General features: G+C 36.1%; 1 long non-coding RNA gene across 1 annotated transcript; it reads left to right on the plus strand.

The window, feature by feature from the left end:
• Positions 322 to 7,897, plus strand: LOC110390332. The gene is made up of 3 exons (XR_002433702.1): positions 322 to 603; positions 5,832 to 5,887; positions 7,755 to 7,897. It is a non-coding gene; the product is annotated as an uncharacterized LOC110390332 (long non-coding RNA).

Below are 8,328 nucleotides of genomic sequence, written 5' to 3' on the forward strand. Positions count from 1 at the left end.
GGAACTGCTTTTTGAGATACCATGTAGTAAGCAACAGAAGCATGGTCAAATGGAGGAAATGTTGGTTGCTAGAACTGATCTAGTCTCCATTTATATTGTTATGAAAGATGTACCTAAACATTATGCCAGAAGGCACATGTATTGTATTGCTCCTAGTGATAAGTGTTCACCAAAATCCACTGCACATCCTCTGGAAGTGTATATAGTCCTGATTCGGACTCTGACAAGAATGTAGAACAGCTGTGTCAGTGACTGATTGCAGCTTACAATTTGAGTATATCTGCTAGAGCTGCATTGTTTTTTTTCTCTGCCTTTCTCCCTCTCTCTTTTTAACTACTATAGTCCTATACTACTACATAGTAATGAAGTTATTTTTACAATGTAACCAGGATTTTTTCAGCATTAATGTTGTTAAGTGTAACTGGTATTTTTTTTCCTTCAATTTTCCATTATAAGACAACTTTTTCAGTTCTAACAGTTTTCACTGCTATCTTCCACAACTTTTCAGGTCTTCAGGATGGCTCCTGAGTGTTTTATGCTGACATTACTTCATTCTAGAAGCACAGAAAAAAATATGGCTTTATTCTTATATGATACCTCTTGGTAAGTAAATCTGAGATGCACACAAGTGTACTAATTTATGCTAGTTGAGTTGCCTGAATGGTTGTTTGAGTTGTAGGTACGTATTAGCACATTTTAGAAGTATTTTTATTTTGTCATGTTAAAAATATGCTTTTAACATCTGTTAGTATGTTTTTTTTTTACTTTATTAGCCTCCTTTTTATTTTTCTAAAGATAGAAATTAGGAAGTTTTTTTTTTTTTAAAGTAGTTTGGGAAAGATTCAGTTACTCTAAAATGTTCCTGTCTTTGCCTTTCTATGCCAATCTGATTAATATTTTGTTTTCTTTAGATACAGATGTGTATTCTGTAATACTGCTGTATAGAAGTCCTTTTTTCTTCTTTTGATTTAATGATGAGTAATCCCTTATGGTTGTGAAACTGAAGTTACTTAACTTTGCTTTGAAACTTCCAATAAAGTAGAATGTATAACCTCTCCAGTAAACTCTTCAAATCTCGTATTACTCTGCCAGTTAGCAGATTGCATTTCATTTCGAAGTACAACTTATCTACGCTCTGTTCCATTCCCTGGATTTTGTCTTCATTAACAAGTTTCTGTGTCTAGAAATCTTGGACAAGGTTAATGAATTGTTCAGTCACTTACAATTGTAATGCTGTCTGTTTACTAAGTCATATCCTTTTAGAAAAAGAACTTTAATATTAAACATCAATTCAATCTTTTTTCTCCCATGTGTTTAGTCTAATCTGTATCACACTAATCACTCTGAAATTTGAGCACTTAGCAAATATTATTTAAAAGTATTTTAAATGTTTTCTTAAACTTCATTTGATTTTATTCCTCTCAAATGCATGGATCTAATGTATTTATCTTCATTGGTGCCTTTCCCTTCTGTATTTTAGTGATTGCTGCAAGCACTAATGTTACAAACATACTTTTAATACCAAGTAATTGTGAAGGAAAGAGAACAACAGTAGAATGAAGATAACACTTTCTGCAGCCTGGAGGCTGTTTTCTTGACTGTAGAAGTGTGGGTTAGTGCTTCATGGTGGAAATCTCTGCAACTCATGAAGCAGTATTCTTGATCCTTGGGTGCATATCTTACATTTGATATCTATTTTGTATTGGGCACTAAGCTCCCTGCAGAATCCAGAAGATCTTGATTAAAATGCAGCACCATTTTCCCTGCCAACTAGCCCACACACAGTCAATGACCATAAAACCACATAGATCCTGTTGTTGCTTCTCTATTATCTTTGCCTATCTTCTTCAGGAGGATACATGGTGCAAAAAGCTGGCAATCAAGAGGTGCTAGCTTTATTCTGTAGGTAAACCACTGTGATAAAAACACTGCTGTTTATTTCAATGTACAGGTATGCTACCATAGTAGGTAGTATGATTATAATAAAATAGGATGTAATGTTGGCAGTTGCATCATAGATGAGTAATCAACAGTTATTTGAAGGCAGAATAAGGCAGACAGATCATGTTAATATCCTCTGTGAAAAGTGACAGCAATGGGGGGGCTATTGAGTGAATTTTTTTTTCCAAGTTGATCAGCACTTGCTGTGCAGCATGATAGTAAGATACATTTCCAAAATAAAATAATGTCTTATACTGAATTACTATTCTAAAGTTTGAAAAGCTGATAGAAGAGATAAAGAAATGGGACCAGAATAACTCATGTTTCTTTCCTTTCCATCAACAGGATTTGAATGTTAAATTTTTATTTCAATACTTGTGAATACTTCTTGTTGGCAAGTCTCAGCATTGCAGTGTGATGTGTGGTTTGCATAGAAAAGAGCTTGCTAGAGCTGCTCTCTTGCTTGCTGGTACTGCTCGCTGTTTCTCTCCTGCTCTTCCTCTCATTTTACCCCAACTCTTGTTGAAATCTAGATAAATTTTATATCCAAGTTTCTTCCCAGAGAGGAGGTAGATTATATAAAATGTGCAATACTTGAAATATCTTTGTAATAATTGATATTAATTTTTACTGATTGAACTGTACTACAGTATTAGCTTTTAAAGTAGATTTAACTGATCTATGATTAAATGCTATGAAGATTAACAGAAATGCACTCTTAAAGATTGTTGAAGTTTTAGGGCATTGTACATAAAGAAAACTAATTAGCTGATGAATAGGAGTTCTGGAAGGCATCTCCTATCACGAAGGCAGTGATTTACTTTGCCTCCATTTTCAGTTCTATCCTTTGCTGCCTTTATTTCATTTAAAAGAAACAGACAGACTCCTGAGGCAATATTTTCAGATGCAGCTGTGCAGTCCTGCCATGATACCCATTAGTCTGAATGACGCAGAACAGAAGGTAGAACAAACGGATAAGTACTTTGTATTGTAAAATACAATTAATCTAGTTTCAGACTGAGACAAGGAGATTAACCTGGAGGAAATAAAGAAATATAAGCTTTTCACCTATTTAAATTACATTTGTGTTTGTAAATAACAAGCAAGGTAATAAGAGATATACACTCAGGATCCACACTGTAGGACAGAGCTATCAATTACATCTTCTTTTAAAATATATTTGATGAAACAAAACCACCATTCTCATTAGCTTTTTGTTGAGCCTTTGCATTTTTTGAAAGTGCTGGCAGTAGGAAAGGTTTGTTTTAAAACTTGTTAACCAAGATGCATGCCAAAGTCTTCTACTCATAAAGCGAAATCCAGATCTTTGTCTGCAGTGAGGAGATAGACATGGCCTGTTGAAGAGGATGTAGTCTGGCTTGTTAGCATGAGTCAGCTGATCATAAAGGGTGCCTAAAAGTGGTCTGTAATACTATGTCTGCCTTCACCTTTTTGGCCCTTGAACATGTGTCCTGTTTTCTTTCTCCCGTAATGTCTTTTCCCTTTGAGAAATAAAAGGTACAGTCTCTCATTCAGGAACGGTCTATCAGAAGTGATAACTGTAGTGGGTTGAAAATACTGAGCTCGTAAAGTCTGATACTGCTTAACTGTAGACCTTAAGATTGTCCTGATCAGAGTAGTTACAGATTAATAGCTGTCAACGGTTTACGGGCGTTCGGCACGGTTCCGTGACGAAGGGGACGGGGGACCCACGGGCCCATGCCCCAGGAAAAAGGGAAAAGGGGAAAAGGGTAAGGAGATGGCCCTGAGAGCAAAGAACAGCGGCAACAATCTGAGGAGAAACAAACTAATTTACTAAATAAGATATCGAAATGCAAAACAACACACTATAATACAATATAATTACAATTTAAGCTGATAAATCCAATACAGAGAGAGAGAATGTCCCAAAATCAAGGTAGGCCTTACTCTAATACCGACGATAAGACAGCTGGAGAGCGAGGTGCTGCCAAGACGAGAGACGGGCGGAAAAGGGACGAGGCCTCGTGATCTGCAAGTTTTTATACTGCGAGCTTTTATCTGTCCCCTCCGGCTGGAAAATGGTAACAGAGGAGAAAAGTACCATGGGGACTGTAGTAGTCCTTCTCTTCTGAGAACCAGGTATATCCACTACATGATGTTATGATGTGGAATACCAATAACCGAAAATCACAAAACCATGACAATAGCTAAATGTTCTGATTGTAGCTCAACTGATACATACAGCTTTATTACTCTTTGAGGTAATTAGTTTTTATGTTAAACCTCTGCATTTCCAAATCAGTCCAGAATTTTAACAGAAGTGATTCTTGGTATCCCTTAGACTGATCTGAAAAGGGACAGCATACTGCTAGGTGTTTTTCCCACACGTAACAGTCTGAAAAGCAACCTTAGAGTAGTTCTTTCCCTCATAAGAAGTCAAGCTGAGGCAACAGGGAGATGTCCTGGCAGGGTGACATCCTGATGTGAGAGTAAACTTGCAGAGATACAGAATGAAGCCTTCTGATCTAACTCTGTTAATCTAATTTCCAAGACTCCTTATGCTTGTGGTCTCTGGGTGACACTGTGGTTTGCATTTTGGCAAGTAGAGTTAAAACATCACTAGGTTATAGCTCAACATCACCAGTGTAGCCATTTTTATGAGAACATTCTTTCATTTGCAGCAACTCTACCTCCAAATCATAAATAAAATATCTGATTATCACTGGACAAACACAGTCTTTGTAGTGAACTAAAAACATCCTCATTCCATCTTTATTTTTCAGTGACCTCTACTTTGATGTCTATCAGTAAGCTTTCTTAAACTGCATATTTGTCATGTTAATGATATTGCATAGTATTATTTTTTCATGAACTGTTATGCTTTACCAAATCAAGTTCTTGTAAGTCCTCTCTGCTTTACCCCAACCAAACCTGTAGTTTAACTGGTGAAAGCAGTTTCATTTAGCAAGACCTGTTTTCTATAACACGATGTTAACAAGCAATAATTATACTCCCATCTTTTCATCTGTTATCTTTTGCATTCCATATTAACTCATCTCCTACTTCACCTGGATTCATCAGGTCATAAGCATTTAGGTCATTTCCCTCTGTTGTGAATAACTGCATACTAGCTGTCAACCTGACTTTTAGGATGGCCCTATTTTTGAAGATGTATTTAAAACTACTGTTAATATGATATGCTTAGCTGTCTGTTTTGCATTCTTGAACACAAGTGCTCCTGATTTTAATAATTTTATCTTCAAAGATGATGCTGAATACCACATCCCTCTTAATAACCTAGAAACTGAATGTGACTTTATCTTCTTTCCTGTACTGTGTCATTTTTTTTAACCCACAGAACACACACAGCATAAGCTACTCTTCCTTTTCTGCATAATTTCTGCTCGATGTACTGATATCACTGCTACATTATTATTTTATTTCTTTACTTCTTGATGTTATTCCTGCATTTTCTTTCCTCCTGAATTGTTGTTTTTTCACTATGCGTTGTTTTTTTAATTCCAACTTCTGCTTTTACTTTCCTGATTTACTTTGCCATGAGTAGACAGCATATTTTCTTTCCAGCTGTAGTTTTGGCATTTAATCAACTACAGTGTTTCTAGAATGTTCCTGTTTCCTTTAAGATCATGTATGTTTCCACTTTTTCACTCAGTTTTATATTTTTTCCTCATTGAGGTGCTTTATTTGATTTCTCACTTGAGTTTTGAAATTAATCTTGGTGAGTATTATCAGTTTAAGCTGAAATCCAAATGATTAAATCTCCATGTCTTTTTTTTTTTCATGTAGCTCTTTAATTGGAAGACAGATAAGGAGCTGGGTTTGAGATTTGCGTGTGAATATCTCTAATGTTTTTATGGACCTGTTCTGAATATTTTTGTATATTTTAGAGATGCCACTATGAAGTAGACACACCCTGGACAGAATGAAGTTTGACAAAGATCAGGTAGTTGATGGTGTCTTTCTTCCATTGTCAGTGCTTTAGCACCTCTGGAGCATGCCTTAACCTGAATACTAGCTTTCCTATCTCTTCATTAGTATTAAAACAAAAACTTAAAACAGACATTAGAAATTCTTCATTCGTGTTTTCAGGCATTTGATGCCCTTGAAATAAACTTTTTTTTTGTTTAGAATGTTCTGCTTTTAAATGTACATTTCCTTATCTCTTTAATTGAAAAAAGCCATGTTGTTTTCTCTTCCATTGTTTGGGCCTTCTCCTGGTGCCTGGTAATGAATGTGCAGATAATATATATGTGGGTATTTTTACTATTTTTTTTTTTTACTTTTTCTTTTGCTAGTGGTTTCCAATGTGAGAGTGGAGATATCAGGACAAGACATAGACTTAAACAAAAGAATTTTACTGGCCAAATTTAAGTTCAAGCATGGGAATAAAGGAAAATAAGAATATAAGGAGAGATCTAGGTCCTGGATTAAGTTAAATAACAGAGATTTTCTGTTAATTAGCTAGTTACTTGACAAGACCTTTGAAAAGTTCGGGGTCAGATCAAAACCTTGATTTTCCTGTAAAAACTTCTCAGCTAAGAACAGCAGTGCTTTGGTTGGTCTGATGTTCCTTAACAAATGAAAGCTTAAATTAATGAATAATTTATTCTACATAGATCGTCTTACTGGCCATATTTCCTAGTAGATTAGTAGTTTAACTCTCCTTAATTTTCCTTCTTTAATGCCAGCCTTGCCTGCTGAAACATCCAGCCGTTTTACAATACAACCCATTTCTAACAAAGGCCTCCTGGGGAGCCATACAATGCAGCAAGTTTCTCCTCAGTGACTCATATTCCTTCTCACAGCAGAGTGGTGCTGCTGTTTTCAGAGCAGTGGTTGTTTGAATGGAAAATGAGAGCTGGATTATCCTTTTTGCTATATGATGTAGCCCTCTGGCTCTTGCTAAACTGCCAGTGAAAGATGTTTGGATTTTCCCGCCTTAGCAGATACCAGGACTTTTTATGGAGATGGGGAGTTCTTAAAGTCCTCCTGTCTGAGTCAGGGCCATGCAGATAGATGAAAACTTGGTGGAAGCCACATGTTCAACAGAGAACATTGTCTCTCCAAGATTTCAAATTTACTCAGAGACTTTCTATTCAGCTTCAGCCAAAGCAAAACCAAACAAGAGTCTGTCTCCTGCACTTGCCCTTCCAACAGTTTTACAGTCTGTAAACAACAAAACAAACCATCAGTCTATAGGCTGTCTGTCTTTCTTCTCCTAGTGCTCAAGATGTAGGTTCAAGTTAACAAATCCCTGCCTGTACCCTGAGCTCCAATGGAATGAGACCAGCCAAAATATGTCACATGAAGGAGAGAGAGAGGAATGGAGCCTCTTTCAGTCATTACTTTTTCAAATGGACATGTTTCCAGACAGTGTAGTCAGAATTACTTCAGATTAACAGCTGAGACTTGTTTCCAAATAAATATTCTCATTACCAAAGGTACATCCAGCATTAAGGTCTGCTTCTGCGCCTGCCTTTCTTCTTTCATCCTATCCCCTACCTTGTAACCAATGTCTAGTAATGGTTTATCCTAATCATTTGGATGTTAATGCCTTCTGAATCACAACACCAACCTCAAAAATTCTCTGTGAAGCTTAAAAATAGCAATTTTTGTAGTCTAGGATTTTTTAATTGGTTTTGCTTTTAACTTGAAGGTAATCTTGAGTCATATGTTAAAGCTTTTTTCTGAACTCATACAAGCTGAAAATTTACCCTTGAAAACAGCAGGTGGGTTGATTAATAATCTGTTCAAAAATTCTTTAAAATATAAATGGGCATTTGCTAACACCTTCTTCCTCTTTATTCTAGATCAGGAATCACAATGAGACTCCAAGGCTTTACCAAACTGAAGGCAAAACTGAGTTATTTATTTAGAGATAAACTAGAAAAAATCTTTATCAATTATACATGGACATGTTTGTACATTCCTGACTGGCCCGGGGAACATTAAAAGTTGCCAACTATCTGTGTAGCCTTGATTTTTCTGGTTCCATTTAGTTTCCTTCTGTCACTGTGAGCCCTTTTAGGGCATTGACATCACTGATTAACAATGCTCTCTATTCTACTCACCTAGCACTTAATGAGAAAGATAATTATACTGGACTTAAAATGAGTGGTTTAGACTTTGGCAGTGGAATTTGTTTGCTGATGCTAAAACGAAAATGGATAGGGGTCCGTGAACCATAGCATCACTACCGTTGAGTTGTTCAGCACAGGCATGTAGTTTATCTTTACTAGCTCGGAAAATGAGAATAATAAAAGGTCAACTTTAGAAGAGGCTAGAATGAAATTTTATTCAGATAGCCAAAATGTAGACAATTTTAATAACAATTCTGAAGCATCACTGAAATTGCAGCTAATATTGCATTGTCACGGATATCTC

The sequence above is a fragment of the Numida meleagris genome, chromosome Z (genome assembly GCF_002078875.1).
Source record: "Numida meleagris isolate 19003 breed g44 Domestic line chromosome Z, NumMel1.0, whole genome shotgun sequence".
Taxonomy (NCBI): Eukaryota; Metazoa; Chordata; class Aves; order Galliformes; family Numididae; genus Numida; species Numida meleagris.